The sequence below is a fragment of the Coccinella septempunctata genome, chromosome 8, assembly GCF_907165205.1.
Source record: "Coccinella septempunctata chromosome 8, icCocSept1.1, whole genome shotgun sequence".
NCBI classification, from domain to species: domain Eukaryota; kingdom Metazoa; phylum Arthropoda; class Insecta; order Coleoptera; family Coccinellidae; genus Coccinella; species Coccinella septempunctata.
This window is the reverse complement of record NC_058196.1, coordinates 11,414,439-11,434,150: the sequence shown is the minus strand read 5'-3', so window position 1 is coordinate 11,434,150 and position 19,712 is coordinate 11,414,439. Positions and strand designations below refer to the sequence as shown.

At 36.7% G+C, this 19,712-nt stretch overlaps 1 protein-coding gene and 1 long non-coding RNA gene across 3 annotated transcripts in view; both read left to right on the top strand.

The window, feature by feature from the left end:
- Window positions 1–19,712, top strand: part of LOC123318930 (C3 and PZP-like alpha-2-macroglobulin domain-containing protein 8) — a 1,198,665-nt gene that overhangs the window by 337,747 nt on the left and 841,206 nt on the right. The gene's annotated exons all lie outside the window — the stretch shown is intronic.
- Window positions 11,321–11,911, top strand: LOC123318948. Its single transcript, XR_006538429.1, has 2 exons — window positions 11,321–11,450; window positions 11,697–11,911. It is a non-coding gene; the product is annotated as an uncharacterized LOC123318948 (long non-coding RNA).

Below are 19,712 nucleotides of genomic sequence, written 5' to 3'. Positions count from 1 at the left end.
GTACTCATAGCTTCATAGTCCCTATCACCATTTACAAAGATGTTGTCAACAAGAGATTTTGAGATCTTAGTCACTCTTGTATGGTTACTAATTGAAGGATATAAATTATATGAGCTTAATAAAGAAAATGAGTTTTTGTCTATTTTAATCATTTTCATACATATGTAAATAATAATAATCTATACCCCACGAATGGCTCTTGACGATCTTGAAGATTTACAAGGTGGATCCCAATATTGTTAAGTTCCTGAAAAACGCCATGTCAACCTGGCGTACTAGTCTTCAAATGAAAGCAGCAGATTGCTAAATTACAACAGGACCTATTCCAATAAGACGCGGAATTTTCCAAGGAGACTCGCCGAGCCCTCTGTGGTTCTGCATGGCCCTGAATCCCTTGTCTCATAGATTGAATTCTACGGACTACGGATTTTCCATCAAGAGCGGCAGTAGAACTATGATGAAACTAAATCATCTAATTTACATGGACGATTTGAAACTCTTCGCATCTACCAAAAAACAAATGCAACAGATGCTGAAAATGGTGGAAGGATTTTCGGAAGACATCAAAATGCAGTTTGGACTAGAAAAATGTCGACTGCTGAACATAACGAGAGGGAAAATAGAAGATGGTACGTTTAAACTCAAGGAAGGTGCAGAAATTGAAGCATTGAAGGAAGGAGACACTTACAAGTATCTAGGCATAAAACAGGCAAGAAAAATCAATCAGACCCAGATGATGAAAGCATTAACGGAAAAGTTCACCCGAAGAATGCGAAGGATAATGAGAACTGGTCTTAACAGCAAGAATCTCATAAAAGCGATTAACACCTACGCTTACTCGGCGTTGAGCTATTCATTCGGTATCATCTCTTGGACGACCACCGATTTAGCAGCCTTACAGAGAAAAATAAGGACGATGCTGACTAAACACAATGAACATCACCCCAAAAGCTCAATAGAACGGACAGAGCTGCCACGACATCTTGGGGGTAGAGGAATTGTTGATTTGTCCAACTGTATGTCCCAGGAAAATGAAGGACTTCGAAAATATTTCCTTAGCAAGGGTGCTTCGTCAGAACTCCATCGAGTAGTTTGTGTTGCTGATAGTTCTACACCGTTTAATCTACAACAGGATCACTTGGAAACTGTCGAACACTCTGCAGAAAGTAAAATGCAAAAACTGATTGGCAAACCTTTGTATGGAAGGCACCAGAACGAGGTCAACCATGATTACGTCAACATATCTGCGTCGAACTACTGGTTGACTTCCGGAAGGTTGTTTCCTGAGACAGAGGGCTTCATGCTTGCCATCCAGGATCAGGTGATTCCAACAAGAAAAAACATGAAATATATCGCCAAGGATGCCTCAGTGGCGGACGATAGCTGTCGTTATGGCTGTGCGACACATGAAACTATCCAGCACATCACCGGGGGATGTCAGAAGTTCGCTGGCACGGAGTACAAAAAGAGACATGATGATGTTGCCAAGATTCTTCTCCAAGAATTGGCACTAAAACACCAACTTCTAAGTTCGAAAAAGGTTCCTTATTACAATTACCATCCGGATGCTGTGTTGGAAAATAAACATCACAAGCTCTACTGGGATAGCACGGTTCTCACAGACCGGAAAATAACCCACAATAGACCAGACCTGATATTGCTCAATAAGGATGAGGACACAGCACTATTCATCGATGTGGCGATTCCAAATAATAATAATCTTCTAGATAGGCACACTGAAAAATTTTAAAAATACAGAGATCTCGAGGAACAAACCAGAAGTCAGTGGAAGCTGAAAGATATCAAGACCATCCCTATTGTAATTTCATCTACAGGCCTGATACCGAAGAAACTACTGGAGAACTTTAGGAGACTTCAGTTGGACGAAAATATCTATAGAGTCATGCAGAAGGCGGTACTGCTCGGAACGGCGAGAACTGTACGCAAGTACATGGGGAATGCAGAGGAACACCGTCTGCGCCGACAGGAAGTACGGGTGGAGCAGGAATCCAACCTACAGCAGGGAGGCGAGGAGCGACCCGGTCCCGACCACCACCACGAGCCCGAAAACCTGGAAAGGGCTCCAACAGAGCTTAATCCTTTTGATATCTGAGATATCTAGGATAAGTGAATTTTTCTCTGGAGAGGAGTGTGAAAGCCGCAAGGCTAAAGTCATAACTAACGTTCAAACTTAAGAAAGGTGCAGAAATTGAAGCATTGAAGCATTAAAGGGAGGAGACACATTCAAGTATCTGGGCATAAGACAGGCAAGAAAAATCAACTAGATCCAGATGAAGAAAGAACTAACGGAGGAGTTCACCCGAAGATTAAGAAGGATAATGAGAACTGGTCTTAACAGCAAGAATCTGATGAAAGCTATCAATACCTACGCTTGCTCGGCGCTGAGCTACTCATTCGGTATCATCTCTTGGACCACCACCGATTTAGCAACCTACAGAGAAAAATGAGGACCTTGCTGACTAAACACAATGAACATCACTCCAAAAGCTCAATGGAACGGACCGAGCTGCCACGACATCTTGGGGGTAGAGGAATTGTTGATTTGTCCAACCGTATGACCAAGGAATTGAAAGACTTCGAAAATATTTTCTGAGCAAGGCTACTTCATCAGAACACCATCAAGTAGTTTGTGTTGCTGATACTTCTACACCGTTAAAGCTACAGCAGGACCAGTTGGAAACCGTCGAACATTCTGCAGAAAGTAAAATGCAGAAACTGATTGGCAAACCTTTGCATGGAAGGCACCAGAACGAGGTCAACCATGATTACGTCGACATATCTGCGTCGAACTACTGGTTGACTTCCGGAAGGTTGTTTCCTGAGACAGAGGGCTTCATGCTCGCCATCCAGGATCAGGTGATTCCAACAAGGAACTACATGAAATATATCGCCAAGGATGCCTCAGTGGCAGATGATAGCTGTCGTTATGGCTGTGCCAAGATTCTTCACCAAGAATTGGCACTAAAACACTAACTTCTAAGTTCGAAAAAGGTTCCTTATTACAATTACCATCCGGATGCTGTATTGGAAAGTGAACATCACAAGCTCTACTGGGATCGCACGGTTCTCACAGACCGTAAAATAACCCACAATATACCAGACCTCATATTGCTCAATAAGGATGAGAACAGAGCACTATTCATCGATGTGACGATTTCAAATAATAACAATCTTCTAGATAGGCACACCGAAAAAATTTCAAAGTACAGAGATCTCGAGGAGCAAACCAGTAGACAGTGAAAGCTGAAAGATGTCAAGACCATCCCTATTGTCATATCATCTACAGGCCTGATACCGAAGAAACTACTAGAGAACTTGAGGAAACTTCAGCTGGACGAAAATATCTATAGAGTCATGCAGATGACGGTACTGCTGGGAACGGCGAGAACTGTACGCAAGTACATGGGAAATTCAGAGGAACACCGTCAGCTCCTACAGGAAGTGCGGGTGGAGCAGGAATCCAACCTACAGCAGGGAGCCGAGGAGCGACCCGAACCCGACCACCACCACGAGCCCGAAAACCTGGAAAAGGCTCCAACAGAGCTTAATCCTTTTGATATCTGAGATATCTGGGATAAGTGAATTTTCCTCTGGAGAGGAGTGTGAAAGCCGCAAGGCTAAAGTCATAATTTATTAATCCTTTAGGACAAAAGAAAGTGTACAGGACAAGTCAAGTACTAGAATATTAATCTGAAAACAATTTACATCATTTAATTACTAAGTTAAAATTCCTCAATAGAATAGAAGCATCTTTGTATCAACATTTCTTTGATTTCTCTCTTGAACATTTGTTTGTTCAATGATTTTACATAAGAAGGCAAATGATTGTACAATTTTATACCTTGATATAGCGGAGAGTGTTCGAAACTGCGAGTCCGATATTTTGGAACCAAGAGTAACTGCGAATTACGTGTTTTTTGATCATGCGAACTCGACAGTTCAACCCAATATGTTTCATTGTCTTTGGCGTAAATGAGACACTGTAATATATATATACAAGAGAGAGACAGCAATTTATTGGCCACAAATAAGGGTTTGCATGATTGACGGCAAGACAAACCAAAAATGAGACGTAGCACCCTCTTCTGTGCCACAAAAACTGTACTGAAGGAAGTACAGTTTCCCCAGAGAAGAATATTGTAGGACAGGTGACAATAAACAAGGCTATAGTATACATCGATTAGAGACCTAAGCGGTAAGGATGTTTTCAGTTTACTCAAGGCGAAGAATGCTTAATTTATTTTCTTGCATAAGGCTTCGACATGAATCATCATGAGTGTTAAAATCCCCCAGCAGAACTACATGGCCACTGAATGAAATCAAATTCATCATCTATCACCCTTGATAGACTTAATATGCACATATTGATATACTTCTTCATTTTGCCATTCAGCATTGAGACTGATGACTTCAGTCCAGTACCAGATTCCGAAATTTAAGGTAATTCAACCTTAGTTAAAGTTTCAATATCTCCAGAAATAGAAAACCATTTATCCACTGAGGTTTGCAGACCAGCAATAACTGCGAAAATACTTGGGCTATCACCACCAGTTTTAGTACACTCAATGCAGCGATAAACAATGAGATCCTTATTTCAGACGAACTATAGCACCAGAGCAATTCATGCCAGAACCTTTCGAAGTTTTATCATTGAAATAGATCCAGAGTATCCAGACAAACATAACAGGTGGTAATCGTGCCACCTTCAGTGAAGTCATCATAACAGCCGGCACATTTAGACATGTTGAGGCAAAGTATAACCTCGAAGATTTTATTTCAATAAAATACGAAATAACACAGTAACGTTAAACTAAACTGATGTTATCTTTGCAAAGTTCAAGGAACCATGTAAGTTACATAGCAATTTGAAAAATTTTGTTTTCACTAATTCACTTAATGATAGATAATAAATCACGAGCTCAATGCCGTTTCAAACATTTTTTTCACTTGACTTTTCATTGAAGGCCAATGGAATTTTCATTGAGGGCTTTTGGAATTTTATATTTATAATTTCTGATGGTGCAGAAAGTGCCCAAAAAAGTAAAAAGAATGCATCGATATTCAATTGATACATTATTTTAGAAGAATGTCCACATGAAAAAACTTCCCCCACATTTCATGTTCAGCTTCTAATTATTCCAGCTATGTGGATGCGAAATATTGTTTCATGCTGACCTCAATTAATCTGCTATTGTGAATGATAGCAAGGTAAACATTCCACGCCATACTGAATTCATCATGGACAATGTTGCGATGGAGCAGATGTGAACCATTTCAATTGCTACTCTGTGAATGAGTTTCATTCGTATTCGTTCATTATCTGGCATCGTTGTGACTTTATGGAGTGTAATTTGAAACCGGAATGAGGGAGACGATAATTAGGTTATGTTGGTGTATAATTATGGATCTTGCTGTTGCTCAAATGGTCGTGGAAATATAGTTGAACTTCAATTAAGTTGACTTATAGACGGAGAGGCAGGGCCAAAAAAGTCTCTGAATTTATTAAGCCTGGTTTTTTCTCAGGTGATCTCAATTATAATATACAATAAAATGTTGCGGTCAGTCAAGTGGATATTAGAACATGTGCCTCTGGTGCACGATCAAACAGGTCGTGATCACCGACATAATAAAATAAATTTCTTAAGGCTGAAACTTTATTAACTTTTGTTTTTTGGTATGTAAATCAAAATAATGATAGTCAGTCAACGTCCAATTGGGACACTGCTGGTCAGTCGTCAGCATTAATGCGCCTAGATAGAAGTTAGGACTAGGAATCATCAAAGGATGATTAATGTCAGTAGAATGAATAAAAAATTGTGAAATTCTGTTTGCAATGCTCTTCCTGGACTGCATGCTCTAACTGAATATGATTTTAAGCCAGCTTTTTATGAGAAAAGTAAAACACTCCTGCAGATCATGAAGAAAAAAGATTTTCAAGAAACATTCGCTGACCTTGGACTTGCAGATGAAAGCAACCAGAATAATATGTTAAATGGTGTTCAAGAATTTGTTTGCATTTATACGTCTTGAAAAAAATAAAATCAATTGACGAGGCAAGATTCGTTCAATTTTCGAAGACGTATAAATGTCTAAGTACCACAAACGATCGTTTTAAAATTAAAATAATCAATGTAGATGGGTCGAGTATGCCACCATGCCAATCAGAATTGATGCAGCAGTTCTTAAGAGCGCGATTCATTACAAATATTTGGCGTAATGCTCACCGTCAAATTTCAACGGAGCTATCTACTACTGATTACCTACAGCTGGAAGTTGGTGGATTAGAAATATGAGTGTGATTGGTTCAAAGGCGATCAATTATCAGAACTTGTACAGGATGTTATTATCCAACCTTTACAAGATAATACAGGTATAGAAATATCTTTATCTGAATTAAGCAATCACAAATTTATTTATTTTTTGATTCTGCAACACCTGAGCTTGACGTGTCAGATCACGATAGTGAGAATAATGATATGAAAGATTCAGATGATGAATTATGTGATGAATTGTTATAGCTTTTTATCCCTATAATGAATTAAATGAATATTAGTTAAAAATGTTTGAAAATCAAGGAGTTCTTACCTGTGTGTATACCTGCGTTAGTTGAGTACACTGTTGATTTCGAACGAATTCTATTTGTGAGATTTCAAGGCACAATTGCGACACAGGAGTGTCTTATTAAAATAAATGTGTTATTTTGAATGATTATAATGTAATATCTATAGGGACCGAAAAAATTTAATATTTTATCCACTGACTGACGGGCGTTGTTCTACGGAACGGCTGACTGACCATTTCATTTATTAATAATATAGTCAGTAGTAGTAAAAAAAAATTCACGCTTAATAAACGAATTGCACTCTTATAAACGACGCTACGCCTCGCGCTACGCACATTAGAGCTTACTGACCAGCTGGGTCCCGATTGGCCGTTGACTGACTATCATAATTTTGATTTACATACCAAAAAACAAAAGTTAATAAAGTTTCAGCCTTAAGAAATTGATTTTATTATGTTGGTGATCATGACATGTTTGACCGCGCACCAGAGGCACATTTTCTAACATCCACTTGACTGACCGCAGCATTTTATTGTATATTATGATTGTAATCACCTGAGAAAAAACTAGGCTTAATAAATTCAGAGACTTTTTTTTGGCTCTGCCTGTTGGCCTATTATATCATACTGTCTAACAACTGTACAATACTCGACTTTATATGAGTCAATCTTTCAGGAGAATTTCAATTTTATGTCTTTACAAAAATCAGTGCTTGCTCTGATTTTTCATTATTTAATTGTGACCAATTCACTTCGAATTCTAGGGGTGAGTTTTCAGACAATTTGTTTAATTAGTGATTATCTTGATACTAGTGATAAGTTCGATAAGTTGTTTCCATAATGATGTTCTCGAACAGCTGGTGAAAGATTGTTAACCCTGAAAAATTATCCAACTGACAATCAAGAGTATTCAAAACGAGCATTTAACTACATTCTCAACTCCATCTTCTCCCTAAGATTTGCAGCCACAGCATAATATATTGGACCGAATACTATGGAATGCAATGGCAGCTCTGTAACTGCGTTATAACTGAACTCAATAAAAAAAGGTTTCCATCAAAATTCAAAACAAGAACCTTTAAATTGAGTTAGTATATCTTATGTCTCTGCTTGATGAATCTAAGAGCAAAAATCTAATCCTGATTGTAAAAAATAGATTGATGAACAAAAAAATTCACTAAATGGGAATTCTCACAATAACCCCCTCGACTTCAAGATCACACAATTCTATGGTTTAGGAGGCGCCACTTCTTACGCCTGCTGAACTGTGGCGCACACAAGTCTCATCCGATTCGAAAGTTATTGTTCATGTAAACAGAATATCCAATAAATGGAAATGGGTCGTCTCGAAGAAGTATTCCAAAACCTATCTTTTAGGCCCGTAAGATTAATCGTAGTTTGAACTTCCGATTAAGAAATCTCCGATTAAAGTTAATCTATGGTTTAAACCGTCCTATTACAATCAAGTACAAAATGAGAAGAGACAGTGCAGTTGCCAAAATAGTTGGCTATTTGAACTAATTGTGATTCGTTGGTTGTCATTTCATAGATTTCTGTGTTAATCTTTGGATCAGTACTTCTGTCAGACTGCAGCGATCAGTTTATTTATTCATTGTGTTCTGTTGTAATCTTTGTATCAGCATTATGATTGTTATATTATTGAGGTGTGGGGTAAAACTTATAGTTGATACATAGCATTCAGTGCTTCGTTTCTGAAAATATCTATATTTGGTACCTATCGAAAGGCATATTTCGAAGTGGAAATAAGGAATTGCTTTTGAACATAGCAGTTCAGAAGATGGATTGCAAGTGAGACAAAATATGAAATTGAATGTTGATATTTCACCTTGAGGTAGGGTGGCTTATTTTTTTTCTCAATCTCACTCAAAATTGCTCTTGCAGAAGTTTTGGAGATCGAATGAATTCGATATCATCCCGTTTATCCCAATGATTTTCTCACGGATCATATATGGTCTATCATGATACCTATTGAAATCATTCAACTCGTGCAAGATTTCAATATCTGAATCCGAATCACTATCATATTCCAATTCCATGTCCATTTTCGAACGAGGGTCTGGTGTACAAGATTGGGGATGTCCGGGGATGTCCCGGGATGTCTTGGGGATGTCCGGAGAAAATCGGGGATGTCCCGGGATGTCTTGGGGATGTCCGGGGATGTCCGGGGATATCATGGGATGTCCGAGGATGTCTTGGGGATGTCCGGGGATGTCTTTGGAATATCTGAGTTATATTTATGAGCATATCTACTGAGATATCGAATGAAAATTATTCAATTCAAGTTGTATAATAGCAGAGTGATGCGTATTATTGGATATATAAGACTCAATAACCAAAATTCAATGATTTTTACGTGAAAAAACTTCACACACAAATCGATATGAATCCATCAATCAATTTCTCAGTCTTTGTTATCATCAAATAGTAAAGATGTAGCGTTAAAGCGCTATTCTAACTGAAATTTTGAATTATGAAATCAAGAATCTAGAATTTTCCATCGACAGAAAAAATCGAGAATGTATAGTGCTGCTAGTAGTTTCAAAGATTCCACATAGTTATCAGTGCTACAGATTTCACAAATTTTATCCAAAAATATAGAATTCTGTTTCCTTCGCACAGAATGTTGTAGGTACCTACTTATATAGACAAGAGAACGAGCGACCAAGGCACCTTTAGATGCCACATCTAGTGATGAGATCCACTAGGAGGTCCGCCTTCTATCAATTAGATTGGTTCTCGAGTTCGTTCTCCCCTTGCTTCTTAGGAACTCAGCACAAACCCGGTATTTGAGTATTTCGGTCTTTGAAGCCATAGTCGTTCATGCTGTGGTAGGCATCTTCGAAGAAATTTGGTTCTAATATTGTATCTTACCTGTTTTAACCCCTCATTGATTGAGTTGTATTCCTTTCTCCACCCGGCGAGCACGGAAACGTTGCCAGCTCTTATGTATCCGCATGCGCAATTTTGCATTAGTTTAAAATTCGTCTTATTGGTGACTGGTATCCAAGCGCTATGTAGCTCAGGACTGTTTTTTTCTATTGGAATTATTTTGTTTGTTTATAGATCTCGATGGCTTCATATCACATCACCGGATGATAACTCTTCATGTTGGTGGTTATTCTTGTTTTTGAACATTCAATGTGGTGTCCTTTCTTCAAGGAATGCTATGCTTGGGCCGACTTATATGTCTTATCCAATAGAGAACATAGTTCGTGTTCTTTCTCTCTCGTGTGAATGCTATGTGACCTTACTGCAATCGCGAGGTATTTTAAGCACTTGCTTACGATAATGAATATATTCTGCCTTAGGCACTCTTGATCACCTTTATAAGTTTTGTGTCGGCTTATTTCTTTTTCTCCATTGTATTTTCTAAGATGTTTTCGACATCTCACCATCATACTATGGAACGGAACTCAAATGAGCCTTGGTGACAGAAACATTTATTTTTTTCTTCATTCAACATCATTCAAATTTGTACTCCTTTTGTAATTAAAATTTCCCCATATTAGTTCCTGTCTAACATTATTTTGTTGCACAAATCCCCAGAAGTAATCTAAGAATCTAATTTCAAATTGCTGCAAATTTTGTATTTCTTCTTCTCGGCTTGCAAACAATAATGATGCACCGGATGTCAAATATGTTTTAAAAATATTTTTTTGAACTTCCCAATCATGTACTGCTTTCAATTTACTTTTTATATCATTTATGAAAATTTTTGGATGCAAATATTTCATGTTTCCGTCAAATTTTTGTATATTTTCAGTATTCATCAGAACAATTGGAAATGGATCTTTTCTATTTTTAAAAATCTCTTCCATTAAAATGTTATTCTTCTCTTCTTGTTTTACTTGTATATATCGAATTTTTTCTTCTTGTTGTTGTTGGTACATTTTGAGTTGTTCCTCTACCTCCACTGTGATATTTTGTTCATATTTATTTATTTTATCTATTGCAATATACATTTTTGTTTCTACCTTATGATTTATTTCATTTATTTTATTTTCATTATCTTTTATTTTTGTAATGATTTCATCTTTCTCATTTTTCATTGTATTCCTTAAGTCTGATATTATATCATCAAATTTTTCATTCTGTTCTTCAAATCTTGTGTTCATATTTTCTAATAACTTCACAATTTTATTCATTCGGCTCTCTCCTATATCTTGATCTCTGCTTATTTCTTCCTCATCAAGTATTTCATTTTCTTCATTTCTTTTATTTCTTAATCCCATTTTGCGTTTTGCCATTTGTATCTTACTCGGAATATATAATATATATAAAAAAAATATAATGAATCAAGAAATTTGATAAAATGCCTTTCAATAACTCTCAATATTATAAGAAATGAAAATTTTCTGCCCACGTTGGGCGCCAAAATTGTTATGATTCCTTTTATTTGCTTTTTCGTTAGAAATGAGAATGAATTTTAGAATCAAATAAATGATAAAATTAAATTTTGAAATTCCCGGTAGACTCTATCAATATTTAGTATTCAAGAAAAATGAAAAATTTATATATATTAATATAACATTTACTGCCATTAAAAATACTCTCAATTCAAAAATCTCGAAATATTCTAATTAAATTCCTATAATTAATTGAATCTAATTCTATATAAAAAAATTACACTTACATCTATGTTACTGACTAATCTATGGTCCAATATCCACGAATTCAAATGTAGGTTATGTTTGTCTTTAAAGTTTATTTCACACCAAAATGCTCCTTGTCTTCTTGTTGTCTGGATATGTTGCTTTAATCTATTATTTCTAGGTCCTTCCACCGTTGAATTGGTTGCTCAGGATCACAATGAATGTTACTAATATAAATATTATCGTCTTGATATGGTAATACCTTCTGTTTCTACTTCAACTGAGTTTTGGCTTCAATTTCCAATTATTCAATCGATTTGTACTCTTTTACAATTTCTGCAATGCTTCTCTCTACTCTCCATCTTCATCTCTCTTTCTTTTTTTCTCGTTTCCCTGGTTTCCATCCCCTCACTTTCCTACATTCTTGATTTTCCTAATTTTAAACTTATCTATTCATAGATACTATTCACAAATTTTATAATCTAAACATTTCATTTTCAGTTATTGGCCTCAATAGATATAGGATATGAATTTTGAATATCAGTATAAAAATATGTACTTCAACTTGAATATATAAGTAATATATCATAATGTATCCTTTTCAAATGTGATTTGGAATTTTATATTGAACCTTATACTTTGAACCATAACAATATATATATTTTTTTCATTTTCCCTTTCTACATGTAATATTAAAATCTGTTTGTTCTCTATTATTTCTATTTTTTTCATGTTGAATGTGATATTTCTTTTTTGTTACTCATGTTTTTTATGTTGAATGTCATATATTTCTTTTTTTTGTCTATTATTCTTCACTGTACGTATACTATTGATCAATTTGATTTTTGTTATTCAATTCTTTATGTGAAATGTGATTTTTTTTGTGCCTGTTGGAGAATCATTAAAATATTTTTATTCTTATATAGTATTCTGTATTCCTTTTGACAACTTAGTAATTCATTCAAAATAGAATGTGGTATCTTCCAACATTCAAATGAATGAAAAAGGGCCTCACAAAAGAATTTCATAAAATGTCTTACGAACAGCGATTTCGTGTGCCCAAAGCGCTTTAGAAATGTTTCATTGTGTCCATGAAAGCCTCCTGCGAGCCGAGGAGCGACCCGGACCCGACCACCACCAAGAGCCCGAAAACCTGGAAAGGGCTCTAACAGAGCTTAATCCTTTTGATATCTGAGATATCTGGGATAAGTGAATTTTCCTCTGGAGAGGAGTGTGAAAGCCGCAAGGCTAAAATCATGGAGAGTCAACATATATCTATTCCACTTGGTTGAGGTAATATTGATGGAAAAAAAATATTCAAATATATAATCCATCTAAGTATATTTAATTTATTGGTTACAATAATATTAAGAATGTTCATGCCAAAACGGTGAGGCAATGAATAATCTGCATCTGAATTTAACCTTATAATTTATTGGTTACCTTATGTAACGTTTACAGTATTTCTATTGAATGTCAATTTGTTCAAATCGAATATTATAGAGTAGAAGATTATAGTATCAGGGAACTGCCCTTATATCTCTATCACTGAAAACCGACTACATTTTGATGAGTGAAAACACTTGTGACAAGGAGATGGCGCTGCAAACGTTCTGTCAATAAAGAAAAACTGTTTAATAACAGTTTTCTGTTTCATAATTGAAGGACGTGAAATTCGAATTCCCTTTCTTGTATTGAATTTTGAATTTCGATATCGACTTGCTTGAAACCGTAAAACAAACATTCTGGGTGAAAAAACAAAGGTATGAATTTGTTTTGTGAATGTCAGTTCTCATCTGAACATTGTTTGAAATAATTTGATATCAATGAAATACGCTGTCGGATGTGCTATATTTTTATTTGCAATTCATAAAAAATTAACAGAAATTTGGACTTATGGACAACGAACAAAGCTTTGACAAGGACTTATAAGTATATGGTGAGCTACTATACGTCAAAGGTGTTATTTCTTTCCCATAAGTTGTTTTGAATAAATAAACCTACTTAAATTCGTACAAATTATATCAGAAATAAATATAAACGAATATTCGTTATACCATTATAACACATTTCAGTTACTAACATATTATTTACAGAATTCTCAGAACCACAACTATAGAAAACCTAACAGGGGAATGCAGGTCCCGTATATGTTAGACCATCAGAATAGTTTCTTTATGCTTTTTTATGATTTTTTTATGATATGGTCTCTTCACGAGTTTCTTCATGATATAATTATCAAAATGATTGGTTTATGAATGAACAAAATACTCACAGCAGATTCCATAACACTTTGACTTTCCAAATAACAATTTTACAGTCACTGAATTCCCAAATCGAAATCAATAAAACATTTGCATTTCCGAATATATTGAAGGAGTACCTAGCAGTTGAGCATCATTTTGTGGGCGTACAAAAGTCATAAATTCCTCTATTGGGCCAGTCATGCAGGGAATGCTTCTTGCATACAGCAATTTACGTGGATGAACAGTTCTCAATTGACTTGCAGTAAAATGTTCACTGCTCATGGTGTAATCAGTAGTGTTTGCAGGCCTTTACGCCCTGAAGTTTAATCCACTTCAGAGCACTGAAAATAAAAATCAATGAACTACTAAGTCACATGTTAGCAATTTAATACGTATATTTTCATGTTCCTTAGTAACGTAGAAAACTTATTTTCTGGAAATCCATTATTAGATCCACAGTTTTTCACCATGACATAATTATTGAACGATATTTTGAGGTTTTCACAAAGAAATTAGACGAAAAGATTCAATTATCAGCAGCTAGAACGAGCTAAATAAACAAAAGCCGGTACGAGAATCAAAACATTCAAAACCTCTTCGATCAAAATGGCTTTCTGAAATAATAATTAATAATAATAATTAAAATCTTTATTTGACCCACATACAAAATTTCTCACAATCTGCACAACATCAAGTACTAATTAAACCAACAAGAGTTCCTCAACCCTCAACATGTCAAAAAAATATTAGAAAAAAATATATATATCTTTCCCGAAGGCATATCCATTGGCAAGCCACTGGATCTGCCTTATGTGGAAAATTATTGTTTCATTTATTCAAAAAACAAAAAAACACTCAAAGAGAGACAAATCCAGAAAATATAGACATCTCATCTTGAAAGGAAAGAAAAGAAACTGAGCGAGCAGGCACATTATCTAAACATGAAGAAATGAATTTTTTATACAGAGCATTTCCTCGACCACTCCTGCCGACATCATTTTCAACCAATTTTTGATCCTCCTTTTGAATTCATTACGAGTTGCAGAATTTTTTATTGTTGTTGGAACCTTATTGTAAATAAAGGGGGCTAGGTACGTATGTGATCTCTGAGCTATCGTTTTTATCGTTCGCGGAAAAATAATCCAATTTCCTCTATTTCTGGTATCATATTGATATTCATTGAAGCTTACTGACATTAAGTTCTTTCTCTGGTGAATTGTCAGAGCCAAGAAAAATAGTCTTCGCAGGTCCATGATTCCACTCTCGGCGAACAAGCGTCCAGTCGAAAATAAAAAAGGCTTTCAAAAAATTATCTTGATTAACCATTTTTGTGTCACCTATAGTGTTTTCAAGTGAGTTTTTACAACAGCACCCCATCCCAATATTCCATAAAGCAGATGAGGCTGGACCAGAACAATGTAGAGCCTCCTCAGCAGCTCTAAATCGCAAAATTCTCTTAATTTCTTAAACTTTGGGACAAGCATGCGCAACTTATACACCAGATGGTCCACCTGATAATTCCATCTAAGATGAGCATCCAAACAACCACACAAATATTTGAATTTATACACTGCATTGATCTTAAGTGAACAGGCGCTTTCTATAAAAGATAGCGTTTGGAAATTGGGCATTCCAACAGAGGTGACAGAGAAGGTCATGAAGCGCGTTTTTTCATAATTCAGAATCGACAGTCGAGAATCGAAAATATCTTTAATTATCATGAAATCATCTTCCGCCAAACTCCTTAGTTCATCCCACGTATTAGCTTGATGAAACACAGTGGTATCATCTGCAAAAGCAACCAATTCACCCCTACTATTCAGAGAAAAGATGGAATTCAGGTAAGCAATAAACAGAAGAGGACCCAATATTGTACCCTGCTTCCAATCCGTACACACTGTCTCCTACCAGTCAAATAGCTCCTGTACCAATCCAATGGCCGACCTCGGAATCCATAATCCTCTAATATTCTTAAAAGTTCTCCATAATTCACCGTATCGAACGCCTTTGCCAAATCTATAAATACAGAAAGACAAGGCTTAGATGTATCAAGTATTCAGTAAATTTTGGCTGTCAAATTTGCGAGTGCATCCTGTGTTGTTTACAATCTTCCAGGACTTTATAAGTTCTTTAATGAATTATTGTTCCCAAAACTTTGGAGATACTTGAAGTCAAGAAAATGGGTGGGTAGTTATTCATCTGTTCTCGAGCCCCCGACTTGAAGACCGGTATTATGATACTTTCCTTGAGCATTTCTGAAAATATACCCGATTCAATAGACATGTTGACTATATGTGTGTGTGGTGACAAAATATACTGCGCAACGGATTTAAGAATGTTTGAGGTGATGCCATCCAAACCAGGCGCCTTGTTGGACTTTATGGACCCCACGACTGCCGTGATATCCTGCTGATCCGCTGGCTGAAAAATTAGCTCAAGGGGGTTTCTTTCACTAGGAATTCTATGCCTATTGAATGTTCTTAGTTTTTCCGCTAGTTTCGGTCCGATATCAGAAAAGAACGAACCAAAAGCCTCCGCTAAATTTTTGCTGTCATCAAGCATTATCCTGTTGTATTAGATCAGGCTCTCTGTTGGGGTTGTTATGTTCATTATCAATTAAATTTCATAATTCCTTCGGTTCATTCTCATACTTAAGCAATTTCGTTCTGTAGTATTCCTGCTTCGCACTCCCTATGAGTTTCTCGAGCAACTTTTTGTAGGTTTTATATTTAGCAATGAGTTCTGGGTTCAGAGGATGAATTCTTATTTTTCGATGAAGCATATTTTTCTCATTAACCGACTTAATTTTTCCCGGAGTAATCCACCCCTTACGCTTTATTTCTATTTTTCTTTCCTGCTTCTCAAAAGTGTTTCTTGAAATAAACTATTCGAAAACCGTTTAAAATTCTTCTGTTGATTTATTTGGATCCCTCTTCTTCAGGACATTGCGCCAATTATGAGATGCCAAGTCATTATTAAGTTCAAGGTCTAGCCATGGGTAACCCAATATCAGGACGTTGGCGCAGTTAGTACTGGAGTTGATGGAGGAGGAAATTATGAGAGAATATGAGACATTATTTTACAAACGCTACGTAGATGACTGTCTAATTGTAACAACACCAACGGAAGAACAAACGATCTTAAATCGTTCCAACAGTGTACATGAATCATTACAATTCACACTCGAAGAGAAAGAAAACAACAGCTTAAACTTCCAGGACATGACACTGATAGGGAAAAATGATGAACTATTGACCCGATGAAACAGAAAGGAACAGAACAAAAGTCACATCTTAGAGAACAACTCCCAACACCATCACTCACAAAAGAAGAGCACAGCCATTGGATACATAGACAGAGCGTTAAAACTTACATCACCAATACCCCGGAAAAAAAAACATTAAAAGAAGTGAGGGAACTTTTGATCAAAAACCACTACCCTGAAACATTAATAGAAAAACTCATAAAACAAAAGACACACCGACTCTACAACACACAATATACAGAGAAACCAACAACGGAGACCACAGTGCAAATACAATTACTATTTATACAGGGACTGTCGCAGAAGATGAACAATATAATTAAACCGTACAACAGTGAAAGAGTATATAGGCCATGGAATAAAACCAGTAGTGTATTTAGCAAATTGAAAGCACCAACACCCAAAACCAAAAAATCACAAGTCGTGTATGGTATACCATGCAAGGACTTTGACAAACAGTACATAGGACAAACTTCACAAAGACTAAAAGAGAAACTAAACGCACATAAATACACGAAGAACGCTACCACAGCTCTAGATCATACCAAATGGTACACCCATTTGGTATGATCTACTCTTTGTAACTTGTACTCTCATGGATTTTTTTCCATATTCATTCATCGAACTCAACATACATGTTAGTTTTCTCAGCCTTCAGCACATCTCAAAATCAACGATTAGTGATTTTTTTGTCAGTATTCTCTTTCACGAATACTCGAGCAGACTTTCCAGAGTGGAGCCTAGGTCGAGGGTGTATCGAGCAATATCATTGATCGTCTCGTTGGTCGTGGAACCATAGTTGAGGTGTGAACATTCGACTGAACTCCAATTGCTACGGCTCCTACAATACGTCACCGAAGGAATGCAGACCAAACAGACCACAGGATTTGTTCTGATGGATATCGAGAGAGCTTTTGATAGAGTATGGCACGAAGGCCTAATCTACAAGATGAAAAAAGCAGGATATTCGACCAAGCTTTGCAAGATTATAAGGAACTATCTGAGGAATAGAAACTTTCATGTGAAGATAGATGGAGCAACTTCTCAAACCAGACAATTGGAAGCGGGAGTGCCTCAAGGATCGGTACTTGGACCTCTGCTTTATGTAATATATGTTCATGATATCCCGAAGAATGCTAGAAATAAGCTCACCTTGTACGCAGATGACACAGGAATAGCGTTCAGACATCGACGCCCAGATCATACACCAGAGACTGCAGGAAACCATAGTAGAATTACTCAAATGGTGCATCAAATGGAAAATCCAAATCAATGGAAGAAAGACTCAAGCAATATTACTGCAAAAGAGAAGATTGAGGATGGAAGAAAACCTTAAAGTTGATGGAGAAGAGATTGAATGGAAAAATGAAGCAACATACCTAGGAATGAAGCTTGACAGAGGACTAACATGGAAAAACCACATCAAATGTGCAGTTGATAAAACAAAAGCCGAAATGAGTAGACTTTATCCACTCATAGGCAGAAGAAGTCTTATGAATAAGAACATCAAGTTGACGATGATTAAAACTATCGCGCGACCACAACTCACATATGGATCGGCGGCATGGGGCTTCGCAGACAAGACCCACATCAAGAGAACACAGGCCACTGAGAATAAACTCCTTAGAATGGCGATGGATGTACATGCTACATCAAAAAAAAAAAACAAGTTGAGGTGTTATTGAAAAATTCAGTAAAGTGTTATCCATTAGAGGATAAACACATAGATCCCAGCACTATAGTGTGCGAGAAGAAAACCTACTAAGAGATGAACGGTCTATAGGCAAATACCCGGAACCAATATTCAAGAAGCAGCTACGGGTTCTCAGTGGGTCTCAAGCGCAGGAGAGTGATAATCCCCACACTTGTTCCCCCTCATGAGAGGGTGGTTCGTCTGATTTGCAGATTTTCCCCCCGCTACACCAAAAAAAAAAAGTTGAGGTGTTCACTTCGTGTTCTGAGGAAAACTACTACAAGGTGCGGCACGGAGGGCGGACGTTTTTCAGATGGGCATAACTTTCCCCCACTGAGGACGAGAGAAGTGGGGAAGGTGCCGTTAGACTCGTGTGTTCCTAGCATTTATGAAAATCCACACATGAAAATCCACAACACTTACACGAAAGACCGCTGCACAGCCCAAAAGTTACGGTTTGGTGCGCTGTATCGCAAACTCGCATCATTGGCCCTTACTTCTTCGAAGACGTTAATGGTCGTGCTGTTACCGTGAACTCAGAGCGGTACGTCGAAATGATCAACAACTTCTTTATCCCCGAATTACGACGGCAACGTGTTCCAATCCGACGTGTGTGGTTCCAACAGGATGGGGCGACCGCCCACACAGCCAGAGCGCCTCCAGCACTGCATCACCGATTTCGGCCACCACATGCCTGATGTGATTTTCCACACTTGACTGTCTCAAATGTTATTTCCTTGAGAATCTGATTCCGTCAATAAATGTGTTTTCGAGTAAAAATTAACGCTTTTATTATTTTTTTAAAACCATCCAACCTCCGTGCCGCACCCTTTATATCCAGGGTCCACCCTGGAGAATATGAGGATTCATTCATCTGAAATTCCACAACAGTAATTAGTTACATGTATATAGAGGTGATCATAAGAATTGTCTTAAAAAATGAGTAAACTGATTCTAATAAAAGAGATTATCAAGAGGATGCAATAGATCAGTAATCATTATTAATGAGGAAGACTTGAGGAGTTTCAATACTGGTGCTATATACCCATTTTCATCTGAGAAGATCTAAAGAAGTCTGAAAATCTATATAATTATGATTTTCGATCCGCAAACTCTGTTTTTAAAAAGAATTTTATTCTTTCAATTATAAATCACAATTTTGAAAAACTAAATGACTTTATAATTGGACAGAGCGGAAAGGAGTTACAAACAGAATGAATTCTAAAATGGAACTAACTAGAATGTGTCTCTTTTCACATGGAAACCTTGGATTCTGGAAGAATCCGAGTCATCACTTTCTTCTCGCACTAACA